The sequence below is a fragment of the Eschrichtius robustus genome, chromosome 12 (genome assembly GCF_028021215.1).
Source record: "Eschrichtius robustus isolate mEscRob2 chromosome 12, mEscRob2.pri, whole genome shotgun sequence".
NCBI lineage: Eukaryota > Metazoa > Chordata > Mammalia > Artiodactyla > Eschrichtiidae > Eschrichtius > Eschrichtius robustus.
Genome location: NC_090835.1, coordinates 103,623,608 through 103,639,837, shown reverse-complemented (window position 1 = coordinate 103,639,837; position 16,230 = coordinate 103,623,608). Strand labels below are relative to the sequence as shown.

General features: G+C 50.6%; 1 protein-coding gene across 5 annotated transcripts in view; it reads left to right on the top strand.

Annotated features, from left to right (window-relative positions):
* RREB1 (ras responsive element binding protein 1) overlaps positions 1 to 16,230 on the top strand; it is a 129,027-nt gene that overhangs the window by 37,310 nt on the left and 75,487 nt on the right. Inside the window, exon 1 of one of the 5 annotated variants that reach the window (XM_068557645.1) lies at positions 2,052 to 2,103. The exons of the other annotated variants lie outside the window; for them this stretch is intronic. The gene's annotated coding sequence lies outside the window, so the exon portion shown is untranslated. Of the gene's footprint in view, positions 1 to 2,051; positions 2,104 to 16,230 lie in introns of those variants that run through there. 5 annotated transcript variants of the gene reach the window in all.

The window sequence follows — 16,230 nt, the reverse complement described above, 5'->3', positions numbered from 1 at the left end:
GCTGAATTATAATATGTGACCAAATGCATTACCTGAGTGTTTACCTTTTTTTTTTTTCTTTTTGGCCACGTGGAAGTACCTCAAGAGGTGGAATGTGACACACCCAGAGAATGAGGCGCTCAAGGGCCTAGGAACTTGAGAAGGCCAGGGCAGCAGGGCCCTTCATCTCCAGCTTAGCTCTGCCGCTGCTAATTGGGGAGCAGAGAGCCACTGAGCTCCTTCGGAGATGAGTTTTAAAATGTGTGTGTGTGTGTGTGTGTGTGTGTGTGTGTGTGTGTTCACAAGGGGTTTGTTTTCCTGCCCTCTGTAGAAAGGGCTAGGGAGAATTCTAGCAAGAAATCCCCCCACCTTTGAGAGACGTTGTAGATCCTACTCAATTGAAGTCCTTCTCACAAAGAGGGCCCTCCTGAGAAGTGCTGTTTGCTCCATAGACCAAAAGGACCTATGTGATTCCATTACATATTTTTAAATTCTCTCTCCCCAATTCTTTTTTTTTAATTTATTTATTTATTTATTTATTTATTTTTGGCGGCGTTGGGTCTTTGTTGCAGCGCACAGGCTTTCTCTAGTTGCGGCGAGCGGGGGCTACTCATCGTTGCAGTGCGCAGGCTTCTCACTGCGGTGGCTTCTCTTGTTGTGGAGCATGGGGCTCTAGGCGCGTGGGCTTCAGTAGCTGTGGCTCGCGGGCTCTAGCGCGCAGGCTCAGTAGTTGTGGCTCACGGGCTTCAGTAGTTGTGGCTCGCGAGCTCTAGCGCGTAGCCTCAGTAATTGTGGCGTGCAGGCTCAGTAGTTGTGGCACACGGGCTCAGTTGCTCTGCAGCATGTGGGATCTTCCCGGACCAGGGCTTGAACCCGTGTCCCCTGCATTGGCAGGCGGATTCTTAACCACTGCACCACCAGGGAAGTCCTCCCAATTCTTTTCATTTTGTTTATTTCATGAATTTTCTAGTTCAAGTTGAGGAGTTGTTCTAGGTTACGTTTTGTTTGGGCCGTGTGTGTGGGGTTAGTGGTAATTTTTATAACAGAAGGATCTTTATCATGTTTTATTCCACATAATCTGGAACGTAATATACTGTGAACAGTTCATTACCTGCATGTCACGTTGCAAATGTTCCTAGGTTAACTAGAAATTACGATTTTTTCTTTTAAGAGCAGTTTTGTGGTTAAATGGTGATGCTTTTACCTTAAAGAGATCACATTCTCCTATTTGGGCAAAGTATGATACCAGTTTGCACATGATTTAGTAAATAAAATGGAAACCCTTTCCTTCTGGCCTGTCTTTTAGAGTCAAGGGATTCTGGGTGTGTGTGTGTGTGTGTGCACGCGCGTGCACAGTTTTTTTCATGGGACTTTTGACCCGAGTCCTTCAGTGTATTTATTTTTCACAGTTTCAATACTTCTTAGCATATTCAGCTTTCTAAATTATTGGCAACTGTTACATAATCATGTTGCAGTGAAGAATTTTTATATCTGGTGAAAAACAGACCCAAAATGGGAGGATTAAAAAAAAAACAAACTCATCTATTTGATGAACTGAAGTGAACGAGAATAGGGTAGAAACCCTCGCTAACTGATTGTGTTATAAAATACCTCACACCTGTGTCCGTAGGTTGGACTTAAGACTGATGCGAAGGCCCTTCTTATAGCGGTGACAGGAAGTGTTTTAGTGGGCTTAAGCTAAGCTGTCAAACAAACTTTAAAATCTGAGTGGCTCAACGCACAAAATGTCATTGCTTTTCATGTGAAATCTGCTGCAGGCCAGCAGCTCTCTACAGTAGCTCCCTTCCCAGCAGTGACCCAGGGTCCAGGCTGCTGTCGTCCTGTAGCCCCCTGCCCGCCACTGCGCATGCTTCCAGGTTGCCACAGTAAGGAGAGAGCCAGCAGGCCACACATCAGCTTTTAAAACCTTCAGCCTGGAAGTGATGTGTGTCATCTTTGCCCACAGCCCATTGGCCGGAACTTGTCGTGCGATCCGCCGCATGCAGAGGTGCAGGGGTGCTCGGCAGTGTGGAAGAACACTTGGATATTCTCTGAGCAGTGAACTGCTTTGCCGCTCTCCTCACTTTCTCTCATTCAGGCTCACTGTGCCGATAAATACACCAGGTAAGGCTTAGGCGCGAAGCATGGAACACGGGAGTTAACCGGTGCGTAGAGCGGTGGTCAGAGTGTGAGCCTCAGACCAGCGGCCTCCGCATCACCTGGGAACTTGCTAGAAACACACATTCTTAGGCCCCGCCCTAGACCTTCTGAGTCAGAAATCTGTTACAGTACGCTCTCGGGATGCTTGCTGAAGTTTGGGCACCGCGGCCCTGGGTGAAGAGAATATCCATAGCGCCCGCTGGACCGATAATTAGCGAATCAGCGCTGAAGTGCTGGCACGCGTGTGGGCAGTTTGTGCTCTCCGCCCCAGACCGTGTTTAAGCACTTTGCACACATCACTCCCGTGTCCCACAGCAGCTGCGTGAAGTAGGTGTTACCGTTGTCTCCCCCTCGCAGCTGAGGAAACTGAGGCAGAGAAAGGCTCTGTAACTAAGGGTGTGCCGCCACAGCTGGCAAGTGGAAGAGGCAGGATTTGAACCCGGGCGACGTGGCTCCCGAGTCCGCTCCTCAGCCGCTGTGCCGTCCTGCTCGCTGGCCCTGCGGTGGCCACCCTGCGGTCGTTTTCGCTTTTTCTTGAATGGAGATGGTGTGGCCGAACGAGCAGGAAGTGTGGTGTGTCGGTGGCATTCACGTTGCGAGCTGAGCCCCTCACCACAGCTCCGTTCGTTGGTGGTTTACGTGTGTGGCGGGCTGCCGGCAGCCTGGCCGGGCCTGGGGGTTGCGCGGCCGGGCGGCGGCCGTCATCTGAGCCGGAGCGGCTCGCAGCCTGGGGCTCGTAGGGGCAGCAGGAGTTGCTAGTGGGACGCGTTTGCCCAGAGTGAGGCGGCGCAGTCACGCCGGAGAGCGTTTTCCTCAGCCTGTGTGTCAGCTTCGAGCTGTGAGCGAAGCCCCGTTCTCGTCCCCTTGCCTCCTGATTCTTCTGGAGTCGGTCATTTTCCATCACCTGCCCTTCTCTGAGATGCGCATCTGGGGCCTGATTCCATGAGGTGGTCTAAAGACGCTTTCTGAGTTTGAGTAGAGAAATGTGTTTTTTCTTCCAAGAATATTGATTAAAGGGTTCTCCTTCCACTTGGGAGATTCAGGTCAAGTTAGATGCGATCTAACCTTTTGAATTTTGACCTGATTGAAACAGATTTTCCAAATGACAGTGAGAACAGCTTTTCAAGCAGTTCCGTTTCCTTGCATCCTTTTCAAATTTTTAATGATTAACTGCATTTTCTTTCTTCCCGGTGGCTCTGTTGTGTGTTGTTGCTTAGGTGTGCTCTGCTGGCCCCTGTGTTCCTTTGCCTCCTTTGTCTCTTGTGCTCAGCAGCCTAGAACTGAGCCGGCTCCTGGGCAGCCCGGCCCAGGATGGTACCAGCTTTGCCTGTAGGTAGAGGATAAAGATAGCATCACCCCTTTCGGTTTTCATGTTGGCTGGGAACAGCTGCGATGCTTCGTATAGCTCTGAACATAACATTTCATTCCAGGGTTGCTGAAATTTTTAGTTTTCTGCAAGCCAGGGCTTAACCACGGGGTTTTCACATTCAGACTCGGAGTCTAGCATTTTCCTGTGAGAAACAGTTGCTTGTCTACTTGAGTAATTCAAGAGAACAGAGATGGTGGAGGGGGAGGGAGGAGACCATTTGTGTGTTTTTTTAAAGATCCAGGTTCTTCCTTTCCTTTCCCTTCGTCCCTTCCTTTGCCTTCATCACTTTCAACAGTTTAAGTTGTTTAGGTGCTCTAACAGAGGTGTAGATAATTGAAGTAAATCTTGAGTCAGATCTAAACAAAAGAAGAAAGAACTGACCTAAAAAAGAGCAACTGAACTCACACTAATTGAATCACCGGGCCCTGCGTGCCGATTTGCCGGGACCAGCTGACCCTGAGAACTCGGGAAGCCCCAGCCCATGCCCGGGGTGGGCCGAGTGCCTCTTAAGAACAACTCCTGGGCCCTGAGCAGGTTCCCAGCTGCATTCCGCACCAAGGTGCATCTGATGGGTTTAGAGTTGCAAAGTTCAGCCTGGTGAGAAAAACACGGTGAAAGCCATTTGGGGTGGGTTGGGCGTTTGGAAAAGGTTTTCTCTCCCCTCGCAGACCTGGTGTCCTTGCTGTTTGTAGATAGAATCCACTTGTTTACTGTTGAGGAAAGCAGCTACATGTGTGACTCGGGCAGCTGTTGAAAGAAACGTACCAGGCTCGCCTCAAATAGTAGGAATAAAAGATGCAACCATTTGAAATAACACGGTTTTCCTCCCTTCTCCTCAGCCAGCCATCCAGAGTAGGAAACAGGATGCCAGACTTACCCTGAGTAGGAAGAGGGGGCTCCAAAGGGCCTCCTGGCTCCTCCCCTGGGCCCATTCTTGTTCCCCAGCACCTTGAGGTCATGTGATTGTAAAGACCTAAGCTAAGAGCACCCCTCTTCCCGCCCAACCCCCGTTCAGCCACTGCGTTCCCTCCCGCCAGCTCCCTGGGGTCTTTTGCTCCTGAAGCCATCAGTTCCCCTTTTCTCTTCCTCCTACTCAACAGCATCTGACCCGCTGCCTACTTTCTTGAGATTACTAATCCGCAGACAGGGTGCCTACTGTGTGCTCAAGATGAGGACCATCCAACTGTGAACTTCCTTCAGCTCCCCCTTATGTGCGCTTTACTCTTGCATCTTTCGGACTCAGAGGGGTTTGATGCCCCTTCGTTGCTAGTGCTTTCCCACTTATTTGGACACCACATTCTCCTCCTTCCTGGGGACCTCCTTCCTGCCAGCCCTTGTTCCTATGTCTGTGGCTCAGAATGTGTGTTCTTCGTGCTCCGTACTGGACCCTCCCATCTCTGAGTCTCCACTCAGCCAGTACAGGCCTCCCCTCTCTGTGGAGGGGTCGATTCCCCCCTGCACTCGTGAGTCCCAGTATCTCACCGAGGTACCAAGACCTTCCTTTCTCATCCACTCCATTTCTTCACTTGGCAAGTGTCTAAAAAAGTAATGGAGCCCAACCCCCTTAACAGTGGAAAACTTCTTCCCAGCGCCGTGCTAGTGCCCAGGAAATCGAGCCTGTGGCAGGAGCCACTTCCTGCTCAGCTCCCTCCAGGTCTCTGCAGTTCTGTGAAAGGCATTCAGGTTTATCTTTCCCTCTCTAGTCCCTTTGTTCCCATTGCAGTCTGGTCTCCCTCCCCCGCGGTCCCATACCTTGTTCAAACAGGTTTCCTTAAAACTCTGACATCATCCTCTGGTGCTGCCCCGAGCCGAGCCGACACCCCCTGCTGCCCCGACACCCCCTGCTGCCCCGACACCCCCTGCTGCCCCGACACCCCCTGCTGCCCTGGCCCAGCTTTCTCAGCTCCCCGCGACTGCCCCACACGCCCTCGGCAAGCAGGACCTGGCTCCGGGGCAGGACCTGGCTCCGGGGCTTCTCGTGGTCCTCCCTGGGTATCAGCTCCTCCAGGCTCTCTTCCACCTCGGACACCCCTCCACTTACATGCCAGTGGTTTTTCTGGACTTAAAATTAGTACTGCATACACAACACTAAATTCTCTTACCTTCTCATGGTTTCTTCTTTTCTCACCTAGGTGGTGAGCTCCTGGAACATCTCTTCTCCCCCTCCCCTGACTCCCACCATCCCCTGCCCTGTCCAGTCTTGTCGTAGATGGATAGTTACTAATTGAGGTAACAATCATCAGGAAATATTTAAGGGCCTTAGGTGGGGCATTCCCCCCCCCCACCCCCACCCCCACCTTTTGAAGGGAGATTGCAGGTCTCATTTGTTTATTTTTTCAGACTGAGTTTTTTTTTTAATCCTCTGACAGCTTGAAGGCCAGAAAAAATTGGTTAGTTTTCACCTTCAAAGGACACATGAGAAAACAAGGACCAAGCTAGCCCGCCACCAGCCCAACACCTTCTAACCTCAGTCACCACAGTCACTCTTCCCACTCCCCTGGTTGTGACTTTTGAATTTTACAGTTGATATAATCCTCCCTTTTACAGCCAATGTATTTTATTTATGCATTGCAATTTACGTAAGGACTGCATAGAGGGAATCAGTTTAAATTCTTGGTTCCTATTTAAAAGGCTCACTAACGCCCCCATTACCTTTTGTTAATTAAAAAACAAACATCCTCCACAAGACCACCCTCTATTCTAGGACTCCTTTGAGATTCCCAGGAATTGCTAGTGCTTGGGCCACATTTATACCTATTATGTGGATCTTAGAGGAAACCTCCTCAGTGCCTTTGATGGCCTAGAGATGGTGATAATATGCACTGTTTTAACCTGATATCATCAAGAAACTAACTTGGTTCCATCAGTTATTTCTGGAATAATGGGAACAGAGCAAAACCATGTAAAGCCAGTGACATAGATGGGGGGCTCACGATGATCTCTCTGTAGGATGAATTCTGTCGTAAAATTATACCTGTTTATAGCAGGCATTGGGAGCTTGTTGGGGGAATTGATGTCACTAACTTTTATTGAGTTATTGCCATGTATCAGACACTATTTGAAGTGAATTACATGGTTAATCTCATCTTCATAAGAAAAAGGAAGGTTTGAAAATCTGATCAAATTTATGGACTCCCCCCGCACAAAAAAATGATACCACATAAATTTTACATAGTTTCAAGGGTATGAATTTTGCGCTTGTCTGTAGAGCAGGGCTTATCAACCTGAGCATATCACTCCTAGTAGGTGGCCCAGATTTGTAGGATGAACTATATAAAAACCTACTGTGTGCCGGGCACTGGGCTGTGACTAAAGAAAGGTAAGGTCAGAAGGGAGAGAAGGAAGGAGGGAACAGTTTAACAGCTTAAAAAGGAATGCAGTTTGATTACTTTCTTGTATCTTTTTAAAAAAATAACTTTAAATTACAAACATCAAGTTTACAGTGACATTAAATTATACTTTTATTTTTAAAGGAGCACTATAGTCCCATGATGCGTATCTCATTTCAGGTGGCCTCTGCCAGACTTATCCGTGAATACGCTGTAACATAGAATGCCTAAATGTACTAGATTGCTTTCTAACCTTGGTCTAACTTACATTTTCCCATGTTTCCACACATTGACCTTCACGAGTGAGGTGGGACCAGGCCTGAGCAGGTTTTGGGTAGACGGGGCAGGGAGCTGATGACTCACCTAGAAGAAGCGCGCCTAGCTTAGGAGACGTCCCTCTGTCGTTGGTTTCCTGGGTTATTTCCTTTTGTACATCGAAACTCTGATAAACCCTGGGAAGAATAAAGAATCATAGCGAAGTAAGTAACTTCTGGGGTCAGCTCACCGCCCTCCCGTGCCTTCCAGTTAAAACTATACTAGATCATCTTTATTCCTGCTTTAGGGCTTGAAAACCCTGGGAAGCAAGCGAATGAATTAAGGACCACCATCTAGTAACTCAAGATTACTGGAGGAAAAAAATGCCATAGACCTACACTGTCCGGTACAACAGCCGGCTAGCCACATGTGGCTGTTTAACTGAAATGAAAATTTTAAATTTAGCCCCTTAGCCACATTAGCCTCACGTCAGGTGCTCAGCGGCCACGCGTGGCTCGAGGCTGCCAGACTGGACAGCGCAGAGATTCTTTTCGTCTTTGGACAGCGCCGCTCTAGACCGTATCGATTCAATAAAATGTTTCACCCAGCATCTAACGTGTTCGTTTTATAGGCTAGGCTCTTTGAAAGGGAGAGCAGGGTGGATTTTGGTTTTGTCTTGTTTTGTATTTGGTACAGTTTTGTGTGGACTTGTAACCTGTAAGTTAAGGCTGTTTAAGCACTTTCCCCCAACGTCAGCAGCCCATTTGACAATGAATACGTGCATTTATATGTCTGCATATGTTATGTATTCCGTTCAGCCGCAAGTGTTTCATCTTCCTGTGCCTGACAGCCCCCCGGCCCTCCTTTCCCACCTCCTCCAGAACCTTCTCCTTTTTCCCATCTGCTCCCTTCTGGCTAGGGACAGTCTTTGGACTTCTGTTAAACAGAACTCCTTGCTTAATCCTGCTACTCAGTAACCCGTCCCTTCCTGCTGTATTCTCTTTGTTCTCTCCTGTACTGGGAATTTTTCCTGCGTCGAAGTTAACTGCCTTGTGGCCCAGTCTGTTGCCAGCGCAGGAAGCCCAGCGCCTCCCTGACCTTCGCCCTCACTCCTGGCAGCCTGGTCGGTCCCTCGGTGATGTTCTCCTGACCCCGTGCTCCTCACGTCTGTCCCTTAGACTGTATTGCAGTAACCTCCTATCTGGGTTATGTGCCTCTAATCGTCAAATTTTTAAACTGCTGCCAAGAGTTTTTGAAAATATGGTTACGATTATTTCATCCCAGAGGTTTTCTTCCAAAAGAGTGGTGGGGGCTTCAGTGGGTTCCCACAGCCACAGGATGAAGTTCACCCCTCTGAGGTGGAGCCTTGACCTCAGCATCGTTTTGCCAGCCCCATCTTTGCCGTTTCCCCCACTCCACTCTTCCTCCTTTTGCACAGTGGGCTGCTGTAGTCTGATGGCTCCCAAGGGTTTTGTTTGCATGGGCCAGAGACTGAAGGCAAAGCTCTGGCAGTTACACAGGGGATTGCCATTTTTTTTCTTTTGCCAAGTCAGGGCGTTAAAAAACAGTCCCAACCATCTACTGTCTTTATCATTTCCTCTTTTTTTTAAAAAAAATAAATTCATTTATTCATTTATTTAATTTTTGGCTGCATTGGGTCTTCGCTGCTGCGTGCGGGTTTTCTCTAGTTGTGGCGAGCGGGGGCTACTCTGTTGCGGCGCGCGGGCTTCTCTTGTTGCGGAGCACGGGCTCTAGGCGCGCGGGCTCAGTAGTTGTGGCTCGCGGGCTTAGTTGCTCCACGACACGTGGGATCTTCCTGGACCAGGGCTCGAACCCGTGTCCCCTGCATTGGCAGGCGGATTCTTAACCGCTGTGCCACCAGGGAAACCCATCATTTCCTCTTAAAAGGGGGCATTTTAACCTGAAAAAAACGAATGCATTCAGCATTGTGAGAACCTCAGTAAGTCCTCATTTCGCTGGAGAAGGGTGAAAAGGTAGGCTTTTAGGAGCTCGTGCTCTCATGGCACGGTGTCCCATCCGGATGTACCTCTAGGGTCTCCATGCTTTTCCCTCGTGCATTTCCTTCTGACTGGAATGCCCTGTCTTCTGAACGCCGGATCTTTCCTCAAAGCTCAGGTTTGCTTTTGCCCCACTTCCCTCACGCTTGATGACTTACCTCTGGGGAGCCCTGCAGCCTTTCAAGCTTGTGGCTCATAATCCATTTTCCCTTGGATTGGAATTTATCTCTCTGTGTCCTGTCTACTCTATCTCCCCAGCCTGAGTATCAGCCTTTGAGGCCGGGGGCTCTATCTTCCAGCTCTTGGTGGTTCTAACATCTGCAACTTGAAGTAGACTCATGTCTGAGATTGAGCTTCATCCCATTTCAGGGTTTCACAATGATACCAAATCTTGCCCTACAGCTAGGGTACAAAAATAGCATAGAACCTCTTAACTCATTTTAACCCCTGCAGAGGATGCACATTTGCTGTGCACTCGCCCAGGCTTTGGCTCTAGCATACTGAAAGCAGCAAGGATGGGCCTGGAACTCAAACTGCAGGAAACTAAAGACACTCATTTTTTTAAATGAAAGCTGTTTGTTGGTCGAAACGATAAGTGAGAAGAAGCTGTGAAAGTTTTAGGGCCTGGCAACTTTGATGGATTAATGTGTCCCTTTGTTTTCCCTTTCTTCAAGCTAAAAAAATGAAAACAGCGTTTGCCTAATGTTGTGAACGCGAATAATAACATCTGACTGTAAATTTGGGTTGTACAGAATGTGTGACTGGCACCGATTGCATGGTACTTTCAAAATCTCCACATAAGGCCAGCGGAACTAGGAATTACTTTGCACATCCGTCTTCCAAACTGTGATCCCATTAAATGAATCTTGGCTGATAGGGTAAAAAAAGTCATCCCCACGATTAGTAGTTTCTTGGTGGTGAAACCCTGAGAGGGTTATTCTTGCCTTGGCTATGGCATTGTATTAGGGGTTAACTACAAGGAATAAAGAGACGGTGAGGTTTTTTTTTTTCCTCACATCCCCATCCAAACAGCATTTTCACTGTGGCTAGGTAGCAGATTGTATAATCTGTTAGACCTTTATGTTTTTCCCCCTTAGGCAAATTCTGTTTCCAGATTGGAAACCTGCCAGGATGTCCCTGGCCTCTCATATAGTTTTGGAAAAGTGTCAGTTATAATTCCGATCTGTTAAGTAACCAGGGCCACTCTCTCGAGTTATATTTTGACTTCTGCATTTTCGTCGTGGGGCCGGCAGAGCATGAAATTGGGTTTGTGTGAACATGTGCGTGCCTGGGTGCAGTGGACTGCGTTTTCTTTCCAGAATTGTAATGAAGCATCTTAAAGGGCTTTGAAAAAGTTTCCTCGGGCATATTCAGGGAGCACGGTAGATGCCGTTGTTTCGCAAGTTTTCTGTTTTCTTTGTCTGTACAGGTTGTTCCTGACTTCATGGCTGGGAGGAAGTTGAGGACGTGGAGCACTTGCCGTTTGGCCGGTGGGGCTGAACCGGTTAGCTGGCTCCTGTTCTCAGATGGGCCAGTGACACAGCCCAGTCCTGTGGCGACAGGAGAGGGGCCGCACAGGAGGCGGCGTGCTTGGTGGTGCACGGGGCAGCGTGGCCGCTCTGGGCTGTGCACACTCTTTTTTACTCTGGTATCTCGCCTCATAAAAAAAAGATCCTAAAAGTACCGGCTCCATTTTGGAGTGTTGGCACAGGAATTGTTGTGGGTTTAATGCGTAACCTGGCTTCTGTCACTCATTTGCCCCCATTTTCTCCACTGCCTTGCGTATGTCACCACTCCATCACCTCTCTCCCGCCCCTCCCTCTTGCCTCTGAGATTGTGAGGGGTTAGGGGACGTGTGTTTAGGCCAGGAAGTTTTTTCTTTTCATTAATTGGCTTTGGAAAGATTCCTTATACCCCAGAAAGGAACTCTGGGGGACTGTTTCAAACATCTGATCTTATCATCCTCGGAACCTATTAACTTCACATGTGCTGGTGTGATGCCAAGAAAATGGAAGTCCTGGCCTTGAAGGCGGGGAGTCAGGGCCCTCTGTGCTCTGATGTGTGGATGCCCTCTGGTCGTCCCACCCAGTAAGTGGCACACAGCCCCACGTCTGCCTTGATTCCTTAAGAGTGGAGTTTGGCCCTGGATATCCACGGGAACGCTCGTAGCGTGAGGCGGGTGGAGGTCTTCAGACACCAGGCCTGAGAGCACCCAGGCATCCCGGCAGAGCTGAGTCTCACGCGAGAGTTAGGCCTGGGAAGGGCGTCAGAGGTCACGGCCTGTCCTCACTCTGCAGACGAGGGGTCCGCTGTATCTCAGGCTGCTTGCTTATTATACAGGGAAGCACGTGGTGTGCTCCCTGCGTTCCAGTGGTGAAGGATGTTATTAAACGCTACCGAATTACTTTAATGATAGCAGTATAAACTCAGACTTCAACTGGAGCTACCGTAACTAACTTCTAGGGTTTTCTGGACTTTGATGAAGAGAGCTCTTAGGTTTGCTGCGGACGGAAAGCAGATATGTGCGTGAGCCCGGAAAGCGAGCTCTCCTTGGAAGCGGTGAGCCTCTACCACACGGAGGCGCGGGGGTGGGGTGGGAGGGCGCTGGTCCACTGCACCTGGAGGCTTTTAAAGCCGGAGCTGAAATGGAAGCTGGGTGGGTGCTGCTCGGCATCGTTCCAAGGTTTTGGAGGCCAGTCATATTTTACACGAGTCAAACAGCCCCTCTGGGTGAGCTGCAGGAAACCCAGCCCCTGGCTTCGTGTTGTTGCTGTTGCGTGGTCAGGTCAGCGGGAGATAAAAGGCCGGGACTGTTGGAGGCGAGGCCCCTTCTATCACTGGATGGCAAACTGTTAAGGGAAGATAAAAGGGAAGAGCAGGGATGTTCTTTTTGAACAACACGAGGGGGCCTTTATCGCAGGCATTCGAGTCGAGTGAAGGGGGTGAGCGGGAGAACCTCAGCTTCATGGTCGCAAGCGTGTTAGAGGACTCTGCTGGAGAAGCACGGCGTGGTTTCCCGAACGCACAAGATCAGTTCTGTACCATGGAAGTATTGGTAGAGGCCAGTCTTTTTCAACCACAGCGGTCCATGCGACTAGGAATGTCTGTAATGTTGGTAGTGTAATGGTCAGCTTAAGTTAAATGGGCATTAGCTTGGGTTTCCAGATCTTCGTGCCCCAGAGGTTTCCCTGTGGAGGTGTGTGACCCTTGGGACCCGGAGGAAGTGTCAGGCTGGCCTAGCCAGCGGGGAGCGCAGGAGGCCGGCTCCCTTTCCTTGATTTCTCAGTGGCGTGTGCTCTCCTCTCAGGTTCCCTCCGCCGCTGGCTGGGTTCTCGCTCAGGCCTGAGAGCCTAAGGGAGGGGATCTGTCCGACTGGTGCGGATCTCCCGTTTTGGAATTTCCTTCCTGTTCTTTGTCACTTTCGGGGGAGTTTAATGGCTTGCGAAGGGGTAATCGCTTTCTCAGGGTGGGGCTTGTAAAATGTGACCCCACCTTGAAGAGCCTGGGCCTGGTCAGGGCCGCTGCGTGAGCTCAGGCAGATGCAGACAGCAGACGTGCTTTGGGCACAGTGTACTTGTTTCAGACCCGCCGGGCTGGGGCTTCGGCCCTTGGTTCAGCGAGACGTCCCACACCCTCCTGGCTGTTGGGGAGAAACAGAGCCCAGGCTTCCTCCAAGACCCGCTGGTCCACTACCGCCTTCCTCCCCAGGTGCCTCTGCCTGGCAGCTCTTTACAGCTGGGGGAGGGGGACCTTGGCCGCACGCGCCCCCCTTCCCTCCCAGCGCCCCGTCCTGCCCGTAGCAGCTTTGGGCTTGTGCTCAGTTTGCTTTAAGAAACACCATTTGCTTGCTAGTGTTTTTGGTTGGTTGGCTTGTGATAAACACTTATCAACGTCTTGTATCTCAAGAGTATTTGTTTTTCTTCGTAGATAGAGTGGTGAATAATTTTCTTAGAGGCAAAATAGAAGGGAAAATGGTCACCCGTTAGGAGGCATAGCGGGCAGCCCTTGGAGCCAGCCCCTGGTCGTTGGGCCCAGCAAACTCAGAGTCATTCTCAGCTGACAGTTTGTAATGTTTGCTCACCCACTGTGAAATTTTGACCCCAGCTGACCGCCTTTCCGATGCGCTGGGTGAGGAAAGATGTGATCTCCTCCTTCCACTGAGCTAGAAGCATTTCCAACAATACTTCTATCTTCCACAGAGTCATTTTGGTTTTATAAGGGGCGTCGTGCTGAACCCGCCCTGAATTCTGGGAATGCGCGGCCCAGATGCTAGGGTAACCACCTGTCCTGGGGGTGCTCAGCTTGCATCCAGCGCCTCCTCAAGGGAAAAGTAGAGAATCCTGTTTCTGCAGCCTGACCCTTTACCGAGCCTATTGGAGAGAAGAGACCAGCCCCACGACCTCAGGGCCTGTGAAAGAGTTGCAGGATATTGCCTAAAACTCTCTGCAAACTGCTACTGAACTTTACCCCAGCTTCCTCCCCAGGCTCTAAATGTGACTGCAGGCGCTGAGGCCCACGTCAGAGGAGTGTCCAGAGCAAACCCAATCACTATAGTCCAGCTGCTGAGAGGCTGGGGCAGCTTGCGGGGTGCCAGCTGCACTGTGCTCGGGTTCTAGAGCTGGGAGGGGAGAGATGCAGGAGAGGGTGGGGAAGAGCCCTCGGGTCCTGTGGGAGCCCGCGGTGCAGACTTCCTTGATTAAGCACATGTGAGGCTGACCAGGATTTGTTTCAGCGGTGACCTGAAGCCGGAGGCGTTTTATTTCCTGCTGGCCATACAGCCCTGCGAGCTGGCAGCAGCTGTTTTACTCCTAATTGTCGATGGGATTGCATTTGTGATAAGCTAAATTATATTTATATTTCATTGTTAAACTTGGGGGCTGGAGCAGAATTTTTTTTTTAAGGTCAGCAAACGGGGCCCTGCCCTCCAAGAGGCAGGGCAATCCAAGAGGGGACGCCGCAGGCGGATGGAGGGGTTGGGGGAGGGCCAGCCGAGGGCCCAGCTAACCTGGAGCGTCCGGAGGCGAATAGCGTGGCATCAGTAGCTCATACTGGGGGTGCCGTGCCGTTTGTAAAGTGTTTTAGTTAACGTTCCTTTGATTGATTTCTGTACTGTAAAGTATGGAGGGCTGGTATTACTAGCTTCATTTTCCGGATGAGGGAACTGAGGCTCAGAGACGTAAGTCGCTCCACTGGTGGCAAGCTGAGTTTCCAGTCCAAGACAGAAGACTCCACATCGTGTGCTCTTTAGGCTGTGCTGCTGTGGTGTGTTCTCCTGGTGCATCCTTCTGAATCTTTCAGCAGGATGAGAAAGGGGCTGTCGTCTTAGAAGTACTGACTCTGGAAGTCAGAAGGCTGATCTGACTTGGTCTCCCACCCACTGCAGGACCCGGTTGTGGTTACCCAGGCTCTGCTGGAACACTTCCAGAGACAGCGAGCTCGTTACTTCACGGGGCCGCATGCCTTCTGTGGGCAGCTCTAGTCGTTCACAGCTCTGGTGTAAAGAATTCTGGGGCCCCAGACCAGTTTCTTTGTGCCTCCTGCCCAAACCCCGTTCCCGCCATGGTGGACACGGGGGAAGAGTGTGCCCTCTCTTCCACGCGCCAGGCCTGCAGGTGTCTCCAGTTCCTTCAGCCATTTCTTGTTTTCCCCCGACTTGGTTTCCCAGTCCTCTAGCTTGCTAATCACCCCTCTCTGAATGTTTTTTTCCATGATCCTTTTTGTGGCATCGGAAAGTGCAAGAATTTCGGAGTCAGACAACCTGGGCTAGAATCCTGGCTCTGCCCCTGCAGAGCTGTGTTAATAGCCAGCAGATAACCTAATCATTACCTGATACGATTTGGGGGAGGAGTAAATATATGTAAACTCTGGCCCAGAGTTTATGCCCCAGTAGATAATACCCCGTAGTTATTAGAGAAGGGATACTCCGAAAGACACGTAAATGGATAAACACTAGACTTGTGACATACCCTGACTAAGATCCTGTTTTCTCTTTTAGCAATAGCTTTCTTTTCTATTTAAACATTCTTCAGCCAAGGTAAGATGTGGAGGCCTCTCCCCACCCTTCCCGATAAGTCAGCAGAGCAGATCTAAGGGTGGGGCGGGGCCGCTAACCCTTATCCCCGCCGGGATGGCTCTTGTGAGCCATCTCCTGCCTTAGGGAAGACCCTGCCCTGCCCCGGGGGTAGGTGAGGGTGCCCTGGGTCCTCTGCCCCTCTGCTCAGCCTGAGGGCTCCCGCACCCCCTTTCTCACCAGCTTCCTTGCAGAGTAGAGAACCATACAGGTTTCTGCCAAGTTGGGCAAGAAGGTGATGAAATACCAGATCCTGGTGGCCGGGAAGAGATTGGCTCACCTGGGGAGAGGGACAGGGCTGCGCCCATGGGCCGCCAGGCCCCTCCCTGAAGAGAGGCCACTGAGAACAAATGGTTGCCGGGCGGCAGCTGCAGAAGCCGTGGCTCCAAGTCTGGCAGCAGTGAGATGAGATCCCGGTGGGGCGGGGTAGGGGTGGGGGGCAGAGCTGCAGGGGTGGAGTCAGCTCTTCCCAGGAAAGCATGTAATTGGGACCTGGCCCCGTTTCCTCCCTCCAGAGAAGCCAAGAGCCCTCGCAGAGGGATGCAGGAAGGAGAGTGAGGGCCGCAGGACGGTTTCGTCCAGCGTGTACCAGGAGACCTCCCCACCTTTCCAGCAGTTCCTATTTTAAGTAGTGAATTTACCCTGACTCACGTAGATAGGCCTGGTGAGCAAGAACCCTGTCTTCCCGGTCGGCACTCGCCTCCCTGCTGAGGTTGTAGGTAATGGAGCAATTAAAATGTCCAAGTGGTTTTTTATTTTTAAAAGAGAGACTGTCCCTCTCCCTTAAGGCACCCCTTCCCCACACACTTTACTGAATATTAGAGTGTTCCTTTACGTGAAGACACTGGACGTTCCTTTTGAAAGGTAGCATCAGCAGCCTGTGTTATTCCTGGTACCCGCTGGGGCCCCTGAAGCCTGAGCAGGAAGGGGCAGCCGCTCTAGGCTGTAGGAACAGTCTCCGTTCCATTTTTCTCCCTCCACCGTGGGTCACATTAAGAGAGAAACTGCGCAGTAGACCGGTGAGCTAGTTCTGAGGCTGGGGGAGCTCTG